This window comes from Lipotes vexillifer, unplaced genomic scaffold (assembly GCF_000442215.2).
Source record: "Lipotes vexillifer unplaced genomic scaffold, Lipotes_vexillifer_v1.1 scaffold836, whole genome shotgun sequence".
Classification (NCBI taxonomy): domain Eukaryota; kingdom Metazoa; phylum Chordata; class Mammalia; order Artiodactyla; family Lipotidae; genus Lipotes; species Lipotes vexillifer.
In genome coordinates this window covers 1-21,784 of record NW_006771862.1, presented here as the reverse complement: position 1 = coordinate 21,784, position 21,784 = coordinate 1, and the positions used below count along the sequence as shown (strand labels likewise).

At 39.6% G+C, this 21,784-nt stretch overlaps 1 pseudogene; it reads left to right on the top strand.

The window, feature by feature from the left end:
* LOC103071520 (centrosomal protein of 78 kDa-like) overlaps nucleotides 1–17,880 on the top strand; it is a 32,495-nt pseudogene extending 14,615 nt beyond the window's left edge.
* Nucleotides 17,881–21,784: the final 3,904 nt, after the last annotated feature.

Here is a 21,784-nt window from a genome sequence, read left to right as displayed (position 1 = left end):
AAAGATACGCCTAAAATAATGCTGCTAATGGCTTGCCCACACAGAATTAGTGCATACTAGCCGCCCAGCGTGTACTCTGCCCAGAGACGTGTAGTCTGAACTGTGCTCTACCAAGCCTCCTGGGGCTCTTTGGCCCTGAGGAAGGGGAGCTTTTTGTGATCACTCCCTTTATCTAACTGGTCCTTCAGCAGCAGGGTGCCTTTTTCTAATCAGCGGAGGCACCCTTACTCAGCCAGTGGTAGCCCCAGGCCTCATGACCTGTGGGATCAAGCCATGTTCTCTCCCAGGCTTGATTCGACCAACTTCTCTATTTTCTGTCCCTTCTCACGCTTGGACCCCTGGCCTTTAGTCATCCCCACCTGCAGTATTTACAGTGCCCAGCAGGAGTCAGGCTTGAGTGTCTTTGCGCAGGTGCTCCCTCTGCAGTTAATGCACCTCCTCCTCCAACTCTGCGTAGCCTCATCTTTCTCGATTGTACTTCAGGGTTATCATGAAGCCGTCACTTAGACATAAATTTTTGCCTCCATAGGAACCTCTGTGCATAAAGGTTATGGTTCTTTACATCATGTGATTGAAATTTTGAGTTTATACATGTCCCTCCTTAATGAGGCTTTAAGGGCAGGAGTTGTTTCTAATCCTTAGCACAGAGCAGATGCTTTTTTTTCTTTTTAGATGCTTTTTAACGGTGATAAAATGTATGGTTTAAATCACTCATTTTACAATAATTTTGCTTTAGGTTCTGACAGAAATAAAGTTTCCAGAAGTTGTGTTCCTGCAATAAGAAATAAAGATGTGACCTTCCAGTTGTGTAAAGCTCTTAGACGCTGTGTAAGTGCGTCGGGTGCGCTAAGGAACCTGGAGCTAAGTGGGCTAGTTGTGAGAGAGAGAGAGACGTAACTATGTTAACAAAGGTAAGCCTTCATCGTGTCCTGCCAACATTTGATAGTTGCTTTGGGGGCAAACTAAAGGGGTAAAATTTTAAACTGTTCCTCCCCATTTAAGGGATTGAATAAATCGGCCACTTTGGGGCACCTGTGTCTTGCGAATTGTCCAATTGGAGATGGAGGTGTAGAAAGAGTTTCAGTCTTGTTTAAGTCTCTTCCCATCAGACTGGTCTCGTGATTTCCTACACACCGTGTTACTTCCTGGCTACCTTTTCTTGGTGGTGTTCATGCTTGGATTGTCTCCTGTACCTGCTCAAACCTTGGTCCATTCTCATTTGTACCATGGATACTGGTATGGATACGTGTACCATGGATACATGTCATGCTGGATATTGTCAGAATTAATATTACTTAAGTTTGTGTTAAGCCACAAACCACATGTTTTGTATATTTTCTGTTTTTTGTGTTTGTTTATATTTTTATGGTTTCTCTTCAAGAAATATTACGGGAAGGGAAATAGCAAGATGTAAAGAGCAAAAAAGTCATTATGATCTTTAAATTGTTAGAACATGTATCTGCAATCATAATTATAATGCACTGTTGTATATGTTAAAATAGGAAATATATGTAATGTCCTGTAGGAGCAGCAGATTCAGTGGTGTTGGTGAGGGTGTGTCGTGGAAGTAATCACAAAGCAGATGACTCTTGATTGGGGTCCTGAAACAGTGTGTGTTCCCTGTGTCCAGTAGTGGTATGGAGGGGTCAGGAAGCCTGCCTTTCAATTTGAGGGAACAGAGGGTTTGAGGTCCTCTCTCTTCTATTGCTCTAGTATACTGCATAGCAGCTAATAAAATACTGAGTTTATAGTTGACATTTAAGTCGCTGATTGATCATCAAGATTGGCCTGTATCATTGGATCGGAAGAGTCTTATGCTTTTTAGGTTTTTCTTTTTTTTCCCTTTGTCTCAAAAGTATGTAGTACTTTACTGAGTGGTTGTGAATAAAGTTTGCAGTATTCAGTGTATTCAGTTTTAGTACCTAAGTAGAATTAAACTGTTGCTGTAAACTGGAATAACACTTTGTTATTGACAAGTTTAAGAATGCATCAGTTCATCAATTACCTGTTTGGGAAGATTGCAGTTAATGATTTTAAGAATGTGGCTATAAACCTCCAATTGACTGAAGAAAAGCAAATAAATCAAGATTGACAGATGTATAGGCTCTTCTTCTTATTGTGTGTGGGGGTTTTTATTTTCCTTTTAGTTATTTGTCAAGGTATAAAGAACTCTATCACTCTTAAGACAGTAAACTTCACGGGGTATAATCTGACATGGCAGGGAGCAGATCACATGGCCTAGATCTTAAAGGTGATTTTATGTTTAAACTTTCATGAAAACATGTGATTGAAGCACATTAACATATTGATACAGATGGCAGTTAATTTTTGTCTTTTAATACATGTGAGTGCAGCTTCTGTTTTGTTGAAAGAATCTGACCAAATGGTAATGTGAATTGCTGTTGCATAAAGAATAGTGTTGGATCCCCAGTCTTTGCACTTGAGTTTAACAACTCTGTGGTTTTCTATCTTCTTCCTGAGACACTTAATCTCAGGTCCATCCTCGTCACACAGAGTGGTAAATTAGAGAACGATTAATATCACCATTTACAGAAGTGAGACTGAAATCTCAACCATCCTGAACATAGGAACTGAAGGGGCCTCTCAGCAGTTCAGAGAGTTATTACCAAGCTAGTCAGCTGAATTCTGTTCAGTTTTCTCCATAGCAGAGCCTTCCATGTCCTTCTTTTGAGCTTATTTATTTTTATACACAATTCTATATGGATACTGTACATAATACTAAATAGTTGTATTAACTGGGTTTAACTGGTAATGTATTTACATCAAGATCTAACTGCGTTTTGTTGATATCTTTTTAGGGGCTTTCCATTCATCAAAGCTCGTGATGTATGTAATCAGTTGCTGGTGTGTAGCTATCATATTTGTGATATATAGGGCTTGAATTGGCAAAGGTGGATGGTCATTCTTCTTGCTTTTTCAACTGACAGAGCCTTACAAGAAGCATTTCCCTCTCTGAAATAAATCCATGTAAAACATGTTTGGTCGCTCTCCCAATGCAACTGTGTAGTTGTGTGGATTTGGCACACAACTGGCAGCCTTGTGGTTGTCTGTAAACAAGGAAGCCTGTTCTCCAGTCCGCAGATCAGCTGTTAGCCAGTGAAACGAACTTGACTGCCATTTCTGTCCCCTCACATGGAACTGTCATACTCAAGAATGTTCATATGGGGCTTCCCTGGTGGCACAGTGGTTGAGAGTCCACCTGCCGATGCAGGGGACACGGGTTCGTGCCCCGGTCCGGGAGGATCCCACATGCCGCGGAGCGGCTGGGCCCGTGAGCCATGGCCACTGAGCCTGCGCGTCGGGACCCTGAGGTCCGCAACGGGAGAGGCCACAACAGTGAGAGGCCCGCGTACCGCAAAAACAAACAAAAAAACAAAAACAAAAACAAAAGAATGTTCATATGTTTTCAAGAAACGTTGTTTGTGGGCTATATGTACAAATTCCTGATCTGAAAGCCAATATAAAGCAACATCTCTCAATCCTCTGCTCTCTCACCAAGGCCACACACATTCCCTCGCTTCTGGCCTCATGGCAAGCTAATACTGTCAGTATCAGATTCTCCTTCCCAGTGGTTCTGGGAGACTGCATAGTTGCTCTGTGAAAGGCAGCACTGCTGAGGTTGAGAGAAGAGCATCTTGGGTGTCAGTCCTGCCCTTGCATGCCCAGAGAGAAGGGTGTGAGTCTCGTTCTCCTGTTGGGATTTTCCTATGCTGCAGGTTTGCAGCTTGTTGTCAAAATGATGTCCTAGTGACTTGTCTTCTTCATAGTTACATAATCCCAGCACACTTCTTTATGATCTGTAGACTTTTATGGGGTTGTGGCCAGGTCAGCTTTTAAATGTTTGGAAATGTCCAATTGAACAACATTGCAGTGGCAGTGAAGCTTGACAGGAGAATTGTATTACTGTTACCCTAGTTTTGGCTTAAGGGTGATGAGAAGGTGAAATTTTTGATGGGTCAGTTTTAGTTATGTATGTGTATGTGATTTACTTTTTAAAATTCTAACATCTGTTATACACAGCTTAGATATGTTGACTTTCTGATTATTCTTCTGATTCTTTATCAGTCCCTTTACTGATGTATTTTCCTCTGAAAAACTACATTTTCTTCCAGACTGTTTTTGTCTGATAGTGAAAAATAAATTTTTCATTTGCAGTCTAAAGTTGATCTGAGAAAAAATGGTTACCTTGGATCTTCCCTTGGCTTCTGTGAAAGAAAGTTAATAAAATAATATGGGCAATTCCCATTACTAATCCTAACCATGTACAACAGAGGTCTGTACAGTAACATAGCAAAAATAAGTTACTGTACTTTTAATTAGTCATTGCCTGTTTTAGACTAAGGAGCAGTGAGAGACGTTTATAAATAATGATATCTCAGATCACTTTTGTTAAATGTCCTCTAATATTTGCATATTTGGTATCTGGCTTGTGTTGTCTTTTATACAATCTTGTCTTCTTTCTTTGCACTGTAGTTTAACAACTCTGTGGTTTCCTATCTTCTTCTTGTGACACTCAGGTCCATCAGAATTTCCTGTGACTGTGACAGTAGAGAGTCCTTCCTCCTCAGAAATCGAAGAGGTTGATTATTCCTCAGAAAGTGTTCAGGAAGAGCCAGAGAAAATCAGTTTGAAACAAGAAGCATTGCCGGGACAAAGGTATCACTTTAAAGCTATAGAGAAGATTATTTTTCAAACGGAAGCCTGATTGCAACATGGCACAGCTTGTGTGAGGGTTCTGTTTTCTCCTCCCTTCTGCATTGTATCCCCTTGACTGGTTAAGCTTAGACCAAGGTGAATGGTGGACATTTGAACTCTAAAAAATAAAGATCAAAACATGTCGTTAGTAATATATTTTCCTTTCCTTAGAACCTTAGTATATTAGATTTAAGGAGAACCTTAGTGATCATACGATAAAGAAATTGAGTTCTGAATGAATATAGTCAGCTGATTCAGTGCTCTTGTTTTACAGATGAGAAAATTGACAGTTCTAGTTGAACTCTCTTTTTACAAGAGGAAAATATGGCCTCATTTTAAATAAAAGTAAAGTTGAAAAAAGTTTTGATGTTGATATTCTCCTTTCCTAAAATAAAAAATATCAGGAAGCTACATTCTATTACCAAATAAACCTGACCTCTAATGTCATTCCCTACTTTTGTTTGTATGGACAGAAAAGAAAAATTGATTTTCATAAGAAATTTTTGCACCTCAAAAATAATATATTTATTTTATTTCAACTTTAATGAAGAGCTGAACATTTCTAGTAAATAAAGGAACACCATTTGGGGGGGACCTAGTCTTTGTGCTACAAAGTCCATATTTAATTTTAAAAAATCATTTAATATGATTTTCTTTTTGTATGAAACATGAAACTTGACCGGTTTCAGAACTAATTATCCCATTATTGTAGGACTATGGGAATTAACTCTTTAATTTTCAAAAGAGAAATTTAGATTTTTATTTTTTAAATTAAAATTAATGATAATATAGAGAAATTTTAAGAAAAAACTTAGAAAATTATGAAATGTTAGAGTAGGAGAAATCTATAGTTCATGTAGAGTTACCCTCTTTCATTTTATAAATGAGCACCTACAATTTGTAGCACATAGTGGTTTATTAGTAAATGGTAGAGTACGACAAGACCCTAGAGCATCTAACCCGCATTCCTTGTCATTTTAGGTGTGTTGTATTCATTTCCTTCATGAGTAGACCAGGAGATTGTATTTCTAATAGTAATGATAGACACTGGGGAAGACCCAAGAAGTTTACACACTGGGACCACAGAATAGCAGATTCAGAATGCACTGAGAACCCTTTCAGCTCTTCTCCATTTTGACAAGACACTACAAGGATGGTATCAAAGTGTTTAAGTATATAAGCCCACAGCAATCAAGAGATTTCAACACAGTTTTGAAAGACGGAAGACAAGTGGAAGAGTGTGAAACTGAGGCAGTAGAACAGAGGAAAAGCATCAACTAGAATATTCACAGGGACCACCTGCAACTGAGGAGGATTCTGACCACACCTGCAGAAGTAGCCCCATGCTCAGATGCGCATGTAGGAGAGAGGGTGGAGTTAGTTAAAAGTGTGACTGAAATAGGGGAGCTGATTGAAGGGTTGGTTTGGAGGAGTGGACTCCCAGCCCCGCCCTCATGCTCCTGAAATGAGATGCTTTCATTTTGAAAACAGTGTAACTCGCGAGAACTAGGGCAGCGAGTGTGAGTTTTCACACCCTAGAAAATTGTGTTTGGGGGGGGATCCTATTACAGTTACTCCCCGCTTCTTCCTGCATAAGAAACCAATCAATAGTTGACTTCAGGGAGCTTTCTGCACTCATTCTTAAATAGAAAATAACTGTCATTTGCCTGATAGTTGAGTAAAGCTTACAACATGAGAGAGGGGGACAAAGTGTGAAAACATATCCTGGTAGGACCGGGGCCAATTTAGGGAACAAAATAATTTAAGAAAAGACCCTAATTAGTATTCTGAGGGAGATTTAAAAAGGGCTAGCAACTATAAAATAAGACTAGGGTGTTAATTAAAAAGAGAATGGTCAGAAAGCAAGAGAGGTCTCTTGGAAATGAAAATATGGTTGCTGAAATAACTTCAGTAGGAATTTAAAAAATTTCTCATTATATAAAAAAGAAAGACACAATGGAAAATGTGATAGCAATATGTTAGAGAGGCTGCATCTGGGAGATGCAACATGTAACTATTAGAAACTCCAGACCCAGAAAAAAAATGGAGGGAAGCTGTCAAAGGGCAACAAAATTCCCCACAGCTGAAAGTAGACATCAGGCCTCTGATTGAAAATAGTTACTCAAGTTTTGAGCAATATGAACAGGAATAGACTCATACCTAGGCACCCTTCATTATGAAACTTTAAAATACTGAAAAAATAAATTAACATAGAATAAAATACTGACAGGATACATCCATTCCAGAGAGAAAAATACTGGTCACCTAAAAAAAAAAAGTTAAAATCTGACTTTATCATACTTGCCATCAGCACCATGGATCCTGGAAGGCATTAGAAAGATACCTCCAAAGTTTTTCAGGCACATAATTTTCACCCTAGGGGTTTGTATCCAGCCAAGCTATCAGTCATAAGTGGAGGCTGAAGAAGATATTTTGTACAGAAAGAAATTTGAAAAATTGACCTCCTGTGCTACACCTTAATAAGCTTTTTATAGAAATAATCCAGCAAAATGAGGCAATAAACCAAGAAGGAAGGTAATAGGGGATTCAGTGCAGATAGCAGCTAGTCTAGCAGAGAGCAGCTAGTCTAGATTGGAGAGGCTTCTATTGATTGTGTGATTGAGAGCTTAGAAACACCTTGAGGCATATCGTACTTACTAGGTATTAGGCACTGTTGGAAGGGAGGAGGGAGAGAAAGAGGAGAAGGAACTTGAACTCCAGAGGAAAAAAGGCTATACTGACATAAACCTGAAGCAAACTAAGCCATGGTTGATTTTTAACCTACTATTGGTGAGGAAGAGAAGAATCCACTTAAACTTGACACTGTAGATGTCCCCCTTTTCAGCGACACATGGGGGTAATGACCACCTATCTAATTTGTTGTCCAGACCAGAACTTGTCCAAACTCCTTACACTTCAGTAGTGTAAGGAGGCGCTCTAATGCTGTAACATCAGGACAACAGGTATAAAGTGGAACAGCCCAAGGTGGCTTGGGGTATGTGGTCAGCCTGCACAAGGGCAGTGACACTGACACAGTATGGAATGAGGTGTAGTCTATACACAGAGACAGTACATCTGCAGTGGGCAATATTAATTTCATTGTAATAATGGCAATACTGTCTTGGTTTAAAGCTTTTATTGTCAACTTGCATGTAATAAATAACTAACCTAAACTATACTTAGTATGTATTTGCATTAACTTGGTATGTACTGAAATGTACTAGTATGTACTTAGTATATATTAGGCTCTAAGTGTTTTTGCATATATTAACTCATTTAATCCTCTGAATAGCCTTATGAGGTTGGTGCTAATATCATTCCCACTCTTGTGAAAAGGAAGCTAAGACAGGGAAGGAACTTGCCCAGGCTGTACCTAATTTAGGGTTGGATTGAGGCTTTGAGTTTAGGCTCTCTGCCTGTTGTCTTAAACCTTACTCCTTACTGACTCTCAAATAACAGAAGACTTAACTGCACATAGAACAGAATATAAATGACAACTTTGACAATGTAAAAGCTAGGTTTGGAAGGTAGACAGGAGGTAGAAAAAAGGGAAGATGGTATGAATGTCCTCATTTTACAAAGCGTGACGTTGAGAGAGTTTATAGTTGATGAACAATGTAGGTTTTGAAGTATATCACAGCAAGTCAAAGAGATCATGAGCAGTGGAATAACTAATGATGACATAACTTTACTGAGCAGTGTGGACATAGGAAGAGTGTAAAGGAACTAAACCCTTACTTAGTAAAATAAAAAGTGAACAGATAATGCCTCCAATTTAGTCAGAAAATGGTCATGTAAGAGTATTACTTGGAGAAGAATTCAAAATAACAATAGTTGGACCTCCCTGGTGTCGCAGTGGTTAATAATCTGCCTGCCAAGGCAGGGGACACGGGCTCGAGCCCTGATCCGGGAAGATTCCATATGCCGTGGAGCAACGAAGCCTGTGCGCCACAACTACGGAGCCTGCGCTCTAGAGCCTGCGAGCCACAACTACTGAGCCCATGTGCCACAACTACTGAAGCCCGCCCGCCTAGATCCTGTGCTCCACTACAAGAGAAGCCACTGCAAGGAAGAGTAGCCCCCGCTCACCGCAACTAGAGAAAGCCTGCACGCAGCAACGAAGACCCAACTCAGCCAAAAATAAATAAATAATAATAATAAAAAATAACAATAGTTGACGTAAACCTCATAAAAAAGGAAATCCAAACAGCCAGTAAACACAGAAAAGTGTACGACTTCATTAAGTAATAAGAGAAAAGTGAGTGAAAACCAATGAAACTACATGCCAATCAGTTTGACAAATACATAAAGTGTGGTAGTATCAGGTATTGTAGACCTGGAGTACTATGGGAATCTTCTACCTTGCTTATACTGGAATATAAATCGACACAACTACTTTGGAAAGCATTTAGCACTCTCCATCAACTGAAGGTATATAAATAGCCTGTGACCCAGCAGCCCTCACCCCTGCCCTGTGTAAATGCACCAGAATAACCGGTACAGCAGGATTCCTGTCCATGATTTGCATTAGCACAAAGTGAAAACAAACTAATTGTCCATTAAGAGTCAAAACTTAAATAAATTATATGTATTTGTACAGTGGGAAAACTATCAAGCAATAAAATTGAATGAACTAGAGCTACAGGTTGCAATGTGGATGAATTTTTTAAACCAATGTTGAGTGAAAGAAAGAAGATAGAAAAGACTTCATATACTGTGATCCTCTACATAAAGTTAGATGTTGACAAAACTAAACTCTTTTGTTAGGGATGCATGCAGGTTAAAGGAAAGGAGTGTCAAGAAATGAGGATGGTGTTTAACTGGGAAGAGGGAAGGAGATTGTGATGGGAAAAGGATATGGGGGTGTTTTTGAGATGCTGACAAGTATCAATACTTTCAGATTCGAGTACTGGTAATGTAAGTATTCTCTTTTTATTTGTCACATTGACAGTTTTTTTTTTTTTTTTTTTTGCGGTACGCGGGCCTCTCACTGCTGTGGCCTCTCCCTTTGCGGAGCACAGGCTCCGGACGCGCAGGCTCAGCGGCCATGGCTCACGGGCCCAGCCGCTCCGTGGCATGTGGGATCTTCCCGGGCCGGGGCACGAACCCGTTTCCCCTGCATCGGCAGGCAGACTCTCAACCACTGCGCCACCAGGGAAGCCCCACATTGACAGTTTTGATCTGTGCACTTCTCAGTATGCATATCATATTTTACAATTAAAAACCTGAGTAAAGAATCGGTCGCTTCTTGAGTGCCGGATGTGGGAGCGGGATGAGACTATTTCATTTTAAGCCCTTCACTACTGTTTGCGTTCACATGTTATTCATTCAGCATTAATTGAACATATGCTGTGTACCAAGCACTCTTCTAATTTTATATGTGTTTTAACTCATGTAATCCTCACAAGAGCTCTGTGATATGGGAGCTTATCTCCATTTTATAGATGAGGAAGTTGAGGCCTAGAGTTATAGAACTTGTCCAAGGTTATATAGCTAATGGGTAGTGCCAGGTCCATTTGCCTCAGAGAATCTGAATTTTTACAATACAATCTAAAAGAGAAATTGAATTGCTAATTTTAAGGAAAAAAATTGCACATTAAAGAAAATGACAAGTTTTCATCTATCCATTTAGAGAAAAACACACTGTCTTTCACACACATACATCTTGTATTGGCAGGGATTTTCCTTATTAAGCAATTATTTATTGATCGCCCACGTTATGCTAGGCCCAGGTGCTGGGGATAAACACTTAATAAAATACACCCCCTATCTTCAAATAACTTGCACTCTACTTGAGGAAATAAGCCAACAGTTGTAGTAGAGGTTATATACCAAGTGATACATCGCTGATGGCAGTCTAAAATCTCAGAAATCTTTTGGAAAGAAGTTTGGAGATAGGTACCTCAGAGCCTTAAAAATGTTCATTTGCTTTGACCTCAAACTCATTTTTATGGATTTATTGCAAGAACGTTATTCTCAATATGGAAAAAAGCCTTCATGCATAAAAACGGTTATTTTGTCTTATAATATTGAAAAGTTGGAAAGAATTTAAATGTGTAAAGTGGTTAACCAGTAAACCCACTCAGTGGAATATTTTGTAGCCCACACAAAAAAATCAAGGTTATGAATCCCCTGATTATATGAGAAATGATTGATTTCAATGTTAAATGGAGAAAAGGTGAACATAAAGTTTGATATCCAATATGATGGGAGCATTGTCCCAGAAAAATCACCCTAGCCAGTGTACAGAAGGGAGGAAGGGAGAGCAGTTGACAGGAAGGAAAATTATTCCAAATCCTTATCATTAGTCTTACTTAAGTAGTAGAATATCAAGCAATTTTACTTTCTAACTTTTTTGGTTCCATATTTCCATGTAAGGGACATGAATTATTAATACTTTGTGGGAGGAGGGTACACTTTTTCACAAAAATTTAACACTGTGTTCTAATTCCCTCCACTAGAGGGAGAAACTATTTCATGTAATTGCACTTTGATGTGCTATTTAGAACCAGTCAGGAAGTTTTACTCTACTTTCCTCTGACTGTGGTGAGGGTTTTTTTTTTTGTTTATTTGCTTATTTGTTTAGAAATTCTTTGAAATAGGTTTTAGAAGATTTATTAAACCATTATATTGAAAGTAGAGGAATTTTGCAATTTTTCCCCCTTTTTCCCCATTGAAAACTTGGCTGGCTTTAGTAATGAAACATTAAAGAATTTGAAGTTCTTAGACTGTCAGTTTTTTAAACATGATATGAATATAAAAATATATGTTCATTGAGTAAATTTTTGAAAACAATGAACAACTCATTGAAGGAAATAAAAGCCACCTCTGCATGTACACACACCTGATCTGCTCTTTTGTCTGAAAAAAGTATGAAAAACATTTTGTCTTATCACTAAATACTCTTCTACATCAGAGAATTTGATTAAGCTTATGCACCATCTCCCAGGAAAAACACACAGATATATTTTGAATGTAGAACTCCTGAAGCCCATTCATTAACTCTGGTTGAGACCTGTTGTCATTCTTTTCTTAGTGGCTTCATAGCGCATTCCTTCAGACGGTGAGCTGTTTTTCTTTAAACCAGTCCCAATTTGGAGGCTCTGAGCTTTCTTCTAGGGTTTGGTTATAAACAATCTTATGACATCATGTTGGTAGATAAATCTTTGCCCACATCTTTGATTTCCTTAGGGTAAACCCCTGATGTAGGATTGTTGTTAGGTACCAAGAGCTACTCTCCAGAAAGTGATATCAGCTCCTCTGCCAATGATGGCATGTAATAGAGTTCCTCATTCTTTAAGTGATTGTTCAAAGCAGCTAAAATGTATAAATATACCTTACTGTTTTCATAAGTGTAGGTATTCTGATTATTTATGGCTGCATAGGAAACCACCCTGAAACAGTGGCTTAAAACAATGAAAATCGTTTATTTTGTTCATGAACCTGGAGGTTGAGTAGAATATTAATTCTTTTACTACACTCTTACTGACTGAAAACAATACCTATTTGACTAGCTCACAGTTCTGTAGGTCAGAAGTCCAGGCACAGCGTGACTGGGTTTCCTGCTCAGATACACACGGAAACATGTGGGTTCCCTCCCGAGAGTGTTAAAGCACGTGAAATTTAAGTGTAAGACATTGAGCCCCAAACGTTGGATGTTCACCATAATTTGTGTGGGTCACAGAGCTGAAATCAAGATGTCAGTCTGGCTGTGTTAGCATCCCGAGGCTCTGGGAAAGAATGGCTCCAGGCTTCTTCGGCTTGTTGGCATAATTCAGATTCTGCAGTTGCAGGACAGAGGTCCCCATTTCCTTGCTGGCTGTCAGTCGGGGGACAGTCTCAGCTCCTAGAGGCCTCTCGCTTGCCTTCCCTGCCACAGCATCGGACTTCTTCAGAGCCAGCAATGGAGAGTCTCCCTCTTGCCCCTTTTGTACTTCAATTCAGGTAGAATTCAGGTCCTTTTCATGGGGTGCCTGAGTAGGTCACATCCATCTAGAATAATCGCCCTATCTTAAAATATCAACTGATTTTGAACCTTAATTCCATCTGCAAAATCCCTTCACTACAGCACCTAGATTTAGAGTTTGATTGGATAAGTGGAAGGTTTGTGTAGTTCAGTAAGTAGGAATCTTGGGGCCTCTGTTAGAATTCTGCCTATTGCAAGCAGTGTCCCCACTTCAAGGACCAAAGTGTCTTAGTTCCTAAAACTCCTAAGAGAGTTTATCAGTGTTCATTTTATTTCAGTGACCTTGGTGAATGGGAAGACTACCACCTGCATGAACAGGAATGGCACCCAGCTTCCTGAGTCCACAGTGTGGCTCTGCTACTTAGTGGTGTGACCTTGGCTGTGCTGCTCTACTTATTCTACTTCTCTGCCTCTGTTTCCCTCATCTGTAAAGTAGGGCTTCCCTGGTGGCGCAGTGGTTGAGAGTCCGCCTGCCGATGCAGGGGACACGGGTTCATGCCCCAGTCCGGGAGGATCCCACGTGCCGCAGAGCGGCTGGGCCCGTGAGCCATGGCCGCTGAGCCTGAGCGTCTGGAGCCTGTGCTCCGCAATGGGAGAGGCCACAACAGTGAGAGGCCTACGTAACACAAAAAACAAAAACAAACAAACAAAAAAAACCATGGAGTTAGTGATCGTTCTTTCCTCGTAGGGTTTTTTGTTTTATACATTTATTTTATTTATTTATTTTTGGCTGCGTTGGGTCTTCGTTGCTGCTCGCGGGCTTTCTCCAGTTGCATCGAGCAGGGGGCTACTCTTCGTTGCAGTGCGGTGGCTTCTCTTATTGCGGAGCACAGGCTCTAGGTGTGCAGGCTTCAGTAGTTGTGGCACGTGGGTTCTAGAGCATAGGCTTAGTAGTCGTGGCGCATGGGCTTAGTTGCTCCGCGGCATGTGGGTTCTTCCCGGACTAGGTCTCGGACCTGTGTCCCCTGCACTGGCAGGCGGATTCTTAACCACTGTGCCAGCAGGGAAGCCCCCTTTTAGGGTTTTGATGATTAGATTATTTCATACCCAGGGAACTCCAGGATTACTTCTTAAAAACATGCTTTTGAATCTGCAGTTAGGCAATTCAGGTATGTTAAGCATGTTCGTAAATAGGACTTCCTACTATAAAGAGACCCACAAATAAAAATAGAATTTTTCTTTCTGGGTCTTAACTTCTTATTTCTGACTTAGTATGTTATACGCATATGCCTTTTATGGTGGGCTGCCACAAATTTATATTGGAAAGGGTGGAATTTAAATAAATCTTACCTATGCTAATTTGATAGATTTTGATAATTCATTTCACTGGCATGGTATGATATTACCAGTAGCAGACTAAAATCAGTTCACTTCTGGCTCTGCCCCTAAATCCTGATGAGACCAATAGCTGGAAAGGCTTTGGGATATTATGCTATGAATTAGTTATAATATTGACTCTGTTTGTTTAGGAAAACCCAGAGGAGTGCCTAAAGCAGTTAAAGGAGGAAAGAGTAATAAGACTGAAGGCTGATAAACGAGTCAGTGAGGTAAACAAGTTTCTTCTGCTTTAGAGAGTGTTTTGGTTTTATTTTGATTTGATTTTAAGCCATATACACATAATTTGTAAGCTTTAAAACTGTAATATGTTGCAAATTGGTTGTGTCATATGGACTTTTGCATTTACTGGTATTTAGTGATCATATGATCTATATTCCAGAAAGCATGTTTTAAAAAATGTGAAAATCTGGTTTTCTGTATGTGTGTGTGTGTGTGTGTGTGCGTGCGCGTGCTTTTATATGACATTAGCTTATTTCCTGTTCATGATTCTTTGATTCAAGAAGACATTTTTGTGCATATACTGTATATACAGTAACATAAAAGACACGATGGGACTCTCCTGGCAATGAATTAAGAAAGTGAATCATTTAAATAAATTTAAGATATTGGAAAACTTCTAAGAATTGCAATGAAAGATAAAAATATATACTATGAGAATTATATTAGGTAATGTGCATGAAAGCAGGGCATAATCTAAAAAGTTCTATCTAAATATAATTTATCACAGGATGAGTGTAGGGAGGAATTTTTGAAAGTACATCCATTGGATTGGCGGACACTCATTCAATAAATGTTGAGCACCTGCCCAGGTAAGGCAAAAGGGGCATCATGAACATAACGGCCTTTCTGAGAAATACAAGAGTTGAGCTTATAGGGGGTTTTAAGTTCATAGATGATGAGCGGAAGGGGAAGAGTGCACGGGGGGAATATTTTCAAGAAGCCAAAGAAAATATTGGTGATTGTACATTTAATAAATTGGGTTGGGTATGATTTAGGACTTTTAAACGTAAGCATTAGATACTTTGCTCACTAAAGTTAATTCTTAACATGCAGCAGAGTTGTAATATGTTTTATTCAAATCAGATTCTATGTTTCATTTTCTAATTTAAGGGAAACTTAAAGCAGGTAATTTTCAAATGTGGAATAAGGCTCCATTATGAATTGAACTAGTTAGAAATGTGATCTTTTGTGAAAGATCATTAATAAAATGGTAACTTTGGTTTATTTATATACCACCTAAGTGTTATATAGGAAACTTTGTTGGGTGCCTGTGGGTTTTGGTTGCTATGTGATATGGTCTCTGTCTTTACTGGTGGAGAGTTAGGTTAATTACAAATTAATTACATTTTGAGTGTTTTAGTTTTGTTCCTTGAAAGTAGGCAAGACTACTTTTGATGACAATGAGAAAAAATCATGTCAGACATTTTTAGTCGTCTTTTATAGCTGGAACATGAAAATGCCCACTTAAGAAATATGAATTTCTCTTTGTCTGAAGCCCTTCATGCCCACTCATTGACAAGCATGATCCTGGATGATGCAGGTGTTTTGGGCAGCATTGAGAATTCTTTTCAGAAGTTCCATGCTTTCTTGGATCTCCTTAAAGATGCTGGGTTAGTTCATTTTTCTTCATGGCGTTCTCTTTGCGACTGTAACGGTAGTTTGCTGAGGAACTGGAGCAATTTTCATCACTTCCGTGGCCATATTAGTGTAATTATAGGTAATATAGTTGACTTTTTAAAATGAGGAATTAAATTTTTTAAGAAATGCAGATAGGGAAGCCTGCTTTGGTAGAGTGGGGAGCTCATTATAAAAGAGTAACCTGTAGATAGAGTAATTAGTAGGTGTAGTTTTTTGTAAAGGCTAAATTGAAGGCACTTTTCATTGAAAATATTCGGGAATGCATAAGAATTTTCCTATCTTTCACTTATTTTGCTTGTTTGATAAGTCTGAATTAAAGTTATTTTTGCTTTAGACATAAAAATTATTATTAATCTGCAGGGGAGATATAGGTCAGTGGTTCTCAACTGGGAGCAATTTTGCTGGAAGAGGGAAGTGGAGATTGATAGTTGATGGAGTGGTGTTTTGTCAGTGAATGAATTGGTGTTGGTGTTGGGAAGGAAGGAACAAACACATTCTTGGAAACTGGAGGAAATGTGGTAAAGAAGTGTGGGAATAGAGGTGTGAGAGGTAGTGGACAAGGTGCGTGGTAAATGTTGAAGCTGCTAGTCAGACAGTGTTTAAAATGGAGCGGTAATAGGTAAGGAGATGGGATGTGTCCTAGAGGATGAATCTGGAAAGGACTGAGAATTTGCGGGAGAGAGAGTCTTGTAGTCTGGAGTAGGATGTTGGCTTTTAAGATTTTAGAAGTATTTCATGATTGTAGGTCTGGGGAAATCTAAACTTCTCTTATGTGATTATAATAACCTTTGTCTTTTCTCCTTTCCTCCTCTGGTTCAGGCTTGGGCAGCTGGCCACAATGGCTGGTATAGATCAGTCAGATTTTCATTTACTAGGTCGTCCCCAGATGAATTCTACTGTTAGTAGTCCACATAAAGAAGAAAAGAAGGCACTTGACGAAGAAAAATCAGAATCAAAACAGGGTGCCCCAGGACAAATGCAAAATATCCAAGTAAGTGGACAGAACAGCACTTAATGATTCTAAGAGTGATTAGCATAAAGGAAATGACCAAGTCAGGGAGGAAACAATAATGATCAGTCTCTAATAGTTCACATGCTCAGAACCTATAAGACTCTGGAATCCTTTCCAAACCTGAGATTAGTAAATGTGTGCCCATTTCATGATACTGTATTGTTGTAAATAAGGAGACTGGAAGTTCTTTAGAAAATTTATGAGTTAAAGCAAACTATCCTTAATGAAGAAAGAAAACATTAGAGAAAATATTCCAGATTTTAAATTGTATAAATGTCTATTCATATTTTATCTAGGTTTCTATTTGTATGCAGTCAGCTTGCAATGAAGGAACACTAATGAAGGTACACATACTGATATAATTTTTAAAATAAGTAATCCAGACATAGCTAATAGGTAACATATTACAGTGAATCACCTGGTTATGGGAATGGGAGGGGAAAACCTGTCAGCTTTTCCTCTAGCCTTACTTGGAGCCCCCATCAACCAATCTCAGACTGGTCTTGGGAACTGACAGCTTGAGAACACAGTCTGGTCACAAACTATATACTGTTTGCATGTGCCTGGAGGATAGGAAAGAAATTAATTATCTTACAGAATAGGGTTTTATTTTTAGTGAGGGAAAGGAAATGGGTAATAACTACCCCAGTCACCAAAGTCTGAAAATGCAGCAGACATAGCCTTGGATATAGCTAGGTTAAGCTGAGAATCACCTGGCAAGATATAATTAGAAAAAAACTGGCTCTGAAATCTTCTGAATATTTACTCTGTTAATAATGAGATCACAGAGTAACACTGAAGTTTTGAACTCTACTTTTTAATGGTTGGCTTTGTTCATCACTGAATTTTTGTCTTGTCTTTTGTTTTTCCGTCCAGTTTCAGAAAATTACAGGTGATGCTAGGATTCCTTTGCCTCTCGACTCCTTCCATGTCCCAGTGTCTATGCAGGAGGACTTAGAAACTTCCAAAGACAACCTGGGGGTCCCAGTCACAGAGCAGCGGCAGGAGTCTTTTGAAGAGTTCATTGCTAGAACATGTTCTCCCTTCAGCAGACATCATTTCTGGAACTGGAAGTCAAAGAAAAGAAGAGGAATTATCTAGAAATAGGAGGTTTTCTTCAGAGAAAATGAGCAAAGCAGGTGAATATACCAAAAAATTCTCTGCTAGGAAACAACCTGGAACCTGGGAAGGACCTGCGTTCCTGCTCTGACTCACCTGTAAAGCATAAAAGCAAAGGAATTGGGCAAAATAATTCTTTGGTTAATAAACCAATTAAAAGTGAGTCTTTGAAAAAACACATTTCTGTTAAGAAAGAGTAGAATAGTGACTGTTTCATCAAAGACAACTAAAAGTAAACTCAATCTACTAGAACATTCTGAAAGTGATACTCCTGGATCTGATTGCGAATTTCAAGAAAGCATCCATACTCTATCATGCCTAACATAGGTCTAAATCACTTAAAATTATGTTTTTGCCTTCAAATTTTAATAAATTACTTATGTTTTTATTATAGCATATGGTGGTTTCAGTTACTTGACTGGAAGCCATTAGAGAAAGATTTATCTATACTTTTTTATTATAATGAAAGTTTTGGTGTACTTTTGCTTGTGACACTTTGCACCATTCATTCAGCTAGTGTTTACTGAGGGCTTCATATGTACAGTACTTTTCTGGGTGCTATTGCTTTCAGCAGTGAACAAAATAAAGCCTTTACTCTCCTGGAACTAGCACTCTGTGTTGGGAGAAAACATAAACAAAAAAGCAGGGTAAGGGTTAAAAAGAGATGGGAATAATAAATGGAATAGTTTTACCATTTGGTTAAACATCAAACTATTATAAATCACATGGGCAGAAGCCATTGAGGTATTTTAATTCACAATAACCAGAGAGCCTCAAACATTTACCAAGGCACTTAACCGTGTTTATGGACTACAGCAACGCTCTGAGGTAGGGGACTGTTACCATCCCCGTTTATAGATGAGGAGTCTGAGGAGACATTATATGAGTTGCCCAGAATTACACAGCTGTAAGTGGGAAGCTGCGATGTGACCCGAACCCATGCTCTATTTTTTTTTTAATATATGGACTTTATTATGTTTCATTTGTTTCTGATTTATGTGAATTTTTTCTTTAAAGGTTTTTTCTGATGTCGACCATTTTTAAAGTGTTCATTGCATTTGTTACAGTATTGCTTCTGTTTTATATTTTGGTGTTTTGGCCGCAAGGCATGTGGGATCTTAGCTCCTCCACCAGGGATCGAACCCTCACCCCCTCCTTTGGAAGGCGAAGTCTTAACCACTGGACCACCAGGGAAGTCCCCCTTATGTGACTATTTTTATGGCAGTTTTTTAAAATTTTATTTTTTATAGATGTATAGTTGAATTACAGTGTTGTGTTAATTACTGCTGTACAGGAAAGTGACTCAGTTACACATTTATATACATTCTTTTTCATATTCTTTTCCATTACTGTTTATCACAGGATATATAGTTCCCTGTGCTCTACAGTAGGACCTTTTTGGTTTTTTAAAATACATCCACTTTTTAAAAAATAAATGTATTTATTTATTTTTTAATTTTTGGCTGCGTTGGGCCTTTGTTGCTGCACGCAGGCTTTCTCTAGTTGCGGTGCGCGGGCTTCTCATTGTGGTGGCTTTTTTTGTTGCAGAGCACGGGCTCTAGTTGCATGGACTTAAGTAGTTGTGGCATCAGGCTTAGTTGCTCTCTGGCATGTGGGATCTTCCTGGACCAGGGCTCGAACCCGTGTCCCCTGCATTGGCAGGTGTATTCTTAAACACTGTGCCACCAGGGAAGTCCCATGTAGGACCTTTTTGTTTATCCATCCTGTATATACACCAATTTGCATCTGCTAATCCCAAACTCCCAATCCAACCCTCTCCCACCCCCTCCCCCTTGGTAACCACCAGTCTATTCTCTATGTCCTTGCTTATGTTTCTGTTTCACAGATAGGCAGAACCCAAGCTCTTAATTACTTTGTTATCCTGTTTCCTTGTTAAGAGAGGAAGGTTTTAAGGAATGCACTGAGAGAGAAGGCAGTGAGCACTAGAACTGCAAAACAGTGGGGCTGTCAGAAAGCACACCTGTCTCCTTCCCCTGTCGTGAGCAGAATTTTTAAACGGCAGAGTATGTGATGACACATCTCTGGATTAAATTATGTCTCCCTGGTAAAACATGTACAGATAAGTCTTTAGTTCATTCAGACTGAAAGGTGAGAGCAGAGAACAGGTGGAGTGTCAGATTTCTTCTAGAAGTTCCTGCCTGTTACAAAGAGGGCTACTACAGTACTAGTTAGTTCATTAGTCATGGATTGGGTGTTAGAGCAGTGAAACAATGAGCAAGATGTAGCATTGGCCCTTTAGCAGTGGGGTGAGAGGGGAAGACGCACAGCAGATGTCTCATCCTGCACGTGACATGCTGTGATGGACATATTCAGGGCGTTTGGTCAGTGTTTGTGGAAGAAGAGGGGGAGCTGTGAGGCAAAGAAAAGTCATCAAAAGGGGCAGTCCCTAAGCTAAGTCTTAAAGGACTCGTGAAAAACTGGTGAGTCAGCCGGTGAAGGGAAAGGACACTCAAGGCAGAGAGGACAGCGGAAGTCCAGAGCGTGAGTGTGCGGGGGTGTGTTACAGAGCCACAGGCACAGGCTCTGGAGGATCAGTGCAGTGTCCCCAGGCAGTGGCAAGTGCCCCTAAAGGAGGCCGCGAGGAGGAGAGCGGGTCTTAACCACCCACGTGCGTGGAGCTGGTTTCCTCAGAAAACAGCTCAGAATGGAAAGGACAAGTTCAGGTGGCATTTTAGACCACTGACGTCAGTATGGATGAGGAATTTGAAGAAGCCTGGAGACAATTATGCCCCACTCTTCTGAGGAGCAGTGTTTTTTATTTTCAAGTGGGACTTTCACTCTGCCACCTCCTCTCCTGTCCCTACTGAAAGGGTTATAGACCGGCAGAAGGGAGAACCTGGCTTAAGTAAAGTTAATCAGGTTTCTTTACTGTACAGCTCCTTGGGGCTGCTGTAGGCTAGTGTTCATTCTGGATCGTCACAGCAGGTGTATGGTACACAGCCATCCTCAAATCTATTTGACTCTAGAGTCCTTTTTTAACAGAAGTGTCTAACAACTGGTTTCACCAAACAGCAATTTGGTAACTTCTAGACCAGGTAATAGCAAGAAGAAAGGGGTCTGAAATTAGGTATAGATGAAGGGAGGAAATAAGTTCTAATTGTATTTAGGAAATTACAAGCAAGACTTGATCTTGGGAAGTAAGGAAGAGGTAGGAGGCGGAGGCTGAACCCCCATCTGTGTGACTAAGGTTGGGTGGTGGTATCATTGAGTTTGGAAATAGGGGGTAAAGAACTGAATTGAGAAAAAGACTTTAGTTCTGGACATGTTGAATTGTAAAGCACCTGTAGAATTCAGGAGACAGACTGGTAGATAACTGGACATGCACGTGAAGACATGGAAAGATAAAAATTTGAATGTCATCAGCACATATCAGCAGTCATTAAAATCATGACCATGGATGAGATTTCAGAGAATTGTGAGTACTGATAACATTTAAGTAATAAGCAGAGAAAGAATTCTGGGAAGGAGAGAGGTGATAGAGTTTCAAGAAGGAGGAAGTAGATGACAGTGCCATCCTTCAGAGAATGTGAATGACCATTGGATTTGGGAAGTTAGGTCCCCAGTGACCTTAGAGCAGTTCAGTGAAGTGGTGGACAAAAAGACAGATGGCAATAAATTGAGGGTGTAGGGCTGCCTGTGGGGGCCAGGCGGGGCTAGTGAAGACAGTGGGAATAGGCTACTCTGAAGGAGTTTGGATGAAAAGAGAAAATAATTAGCAAAAAAGAATTTTTTAGAATGAGAAGGACTTATATTTTATATGTTGAAGGAACCGATAAAGGAGATCCTGAAGATGCAGATAATAATTTAGAGAACTGGGGAAACATGGACATATGAATGAGAAAAAAACCTTGCACAGTATATAAAAATCATTTGTGGGGGGGCGGTGGAAAGATGGCGGAGGAGTAAGACACGGAGATCACCTTCTTCCCCACAAATACACCAGAAATACATCTACATGTGGAACAACTCCTACA